Source organism: Schistocerca gregaria, unplaced genomic scaffold, assembly GCF_023897955.1.
Source record: "Schistocerca gregaria isolate iqSchGreg1 unplaced genomic scaffold, iqSchGreg1.2 ptg000623l, whole genome shotgun sequence".
Taxonomy (NCBI): Eukaryota; Metazoa; Arthropoda; class Insecta; order Orthoptera; family Acrididae; genus Schistocerca; species Schistocerca gregaria.
Genome location: NW_026062011.1, coordinates 670,001 through 672,500, shown reverse-complemented (window position 1 = coordinate 672,500; position 2,500 = coordinate 670,001).

Genomic DNA, 2,500 nt, shown 5'->3' with positions numbered 1-2,500 from the left:
CAACAGACGGCTCACGCTGATTCCCGGCAGAGGGAGGGGGGGGGGGCCAACATGCAATACTTTCGTCCGTACCTACCACATGTCTCTACGGCGTACAACAGTGCAATCTCGCTGTAATGGGGAGACGAGACAAGTAGCATCGTGCACAACATATGGCCCTTATGATTCGCCATTGTAGGGCGCAGCCGGTGTACGGTCAAGCATGTGCCACATTATGTCACTCAGTACGTAACGACGGATGATCAGTGTGGGTTACGCGTACATCAGCGGACAGTCCACACAGGCCGTACCACAACGTACACTGACTGCATCGACAACCAAATGCAACTGAACAGCTGCAAGGCTCATTTCACAAACAAACGCCTGACCGACCAGCTTGGAAGGGCAGGAGGGGAGGGCGATATTCGTTCTGTAGCGTTACACCCTTCCAGTGGTTAGCGGGACTGTGTAGAAAGTACGCAACACTCGAAAGACATTTACGTGAGGGTACGCACCATGGCATCGAGAAATACACATGACACCAGAGGATCCAAGCAGTGAACTATGTTCAGAGGGTTGCTGTTAGGCAAAGCTACATTCCTGTGACGTTACATGTGACAGTTAAGGTGCAGTGTAAGTTAGGTTAAGGTGCAGTGTAAGTTAGGTTAAGGTGCAGTGTAAGTTAGGTTAAGGTGCAGTGTAAGTTAGGTTAAGGTGCAGTGTAAGTTAGGTTAAGGTGCAGTGTAAGTTAGGTTAAGGTGCAGTGTAAGTTAGGTTAAGGTGCAGTGTAACTTAGGTTAAGGTGCAGTGTAACTTAGGTTAAGGTGCAGTGTAACTTAGGTTAAGGTGCAGTGTAACTTAGGTTAAGGTGCAGTGTAAGTTAGGTTAAGGTGCAGTGTAAGTTAGGTTAAGGTGCAGTGTAAGTTAGGTTAAGGTGCAGTGTAACTTAGGTTAAGGTGCAGTGTAACTTAGGTTAAGGTGCAGTGTAAGTTAGGTTAAGGTGCAGTGTAAGTTAGGTTAAGGTGCAGTGTAACTTAGGTTAAGGTGCAGTGTAAGTTAGGTTAAGGTGCAGTGTAACTTAGGTTAAGGTGCAGTGGAAGTTAGGTTAAGGTGCAGTGTAAGTTAGGTTAAGGTGCAGTGTAACTTAGGTTAAGGTGCAGTGTAACTTAGGTTAAGGTGCAGCGTAACTTAGGTTAAGGTGCAGCGTAACTTAGGTTAAGGTGCAGCGTAACTTAGGTTAAGGTGCAGCGTAACTTAGGTTAAGGTGCAGCGTAACTTAGGTTAAGGTGCAGCGTAACTTAGGTTAAGGTGCAGCGTAACTTAGGTTAAGGTGCAGCGTAACTTAGGTTAAGGTGCAGCGTAACTTAGGTTAAGGTGCAGCGTAACTTAGGTTAGGGGCCAACGTGGGTTAGGTTAGGGGCCAACGTGGGTTAGGTTAGGGGCCAACGTGGGTTAGGTTAGGGGCCAACGTGGGTTAGGTTAGGGGCCAACGTGGGTTAGGTTAGGGGCCAACGTGGGTTAGGTTAGGGGCCAACGTGGGTTAGGTTAGGGGCCAACGTGGGTTAGGTTAAGGGCCAACGTGGGTTAGGTTAAGGGCCAACGTGGGTTAGGTTAAGGGCCAACGTGGGTTAGGTTAAGGGCCAACGTGGGTTAGGTTAAGGGCCAACGTGGGTTAGGTTAAGGGCCAACGTGGGTTAGGTTAAGGGCCAACGTGGGTTAGGTTAAGGGCCAACGTGGGTTAGGTTAAGGGCCAACGTGGGTTAGGTTAAGGGCCAACGTGGGTTAGGTTAAGGGCCAACGTGGGTAAGGTTGCCAGAGATGTGTCAAATCAGGATGTACGTTTGGCTGGTGTCAGGTGGTGGGTTGGTTCGATGTCTTTACCAGGGGTGTGGCCAAAGGGTATTTTATTACTTGTACCTTTTGTGTTGTGGCGTGGCGTTGCGTCTTGTGTTGATACTGGGTGGACCACTGTGGGTGTTGCTGGCTGATTTGAGCTGCGTTGTTTGCGGGTGATGTGAGACATTGTGTCTTATTAGTGGACGTCACGTTCCTCTTGTCGTTCTTTGGATAGTGTCCTGTGGCAGCGAGGATAAAATGGATGTTGTTGAACGCTAGTGCTTTGGTGCTTTCGCTTTGTTACACACGGAGTGGACTGTGAGATAGGGTGACTGGGTCGAGTGCGGTTCACACTGTCCTCCCCAGTTTACAGTATGTATCATCTATGTATGTGGTCCTGCATCATTTACTAAGGAGGGACGTCAGACGACTGAAATATTAGTTATGTACTGATGTAAAGCAGAATGCTTACCTTCCACCAGTGGGCGAGTATCGACTCTGCCCCAGCGTTGCCACCGCAGGAAGCGGTGTCGGAAACACTACCCGCACACCGTCACCACTGTGCGGGGGCACGGACCCTCTATATCCTCAGCGGCGCACTCTTTGCCACCGGGCGTCACGTCTCGCGGCCCGCCGTCCAGAGCATGTATTGGGACAGCGGGACTTTGGCTTTTGGGAGATAACT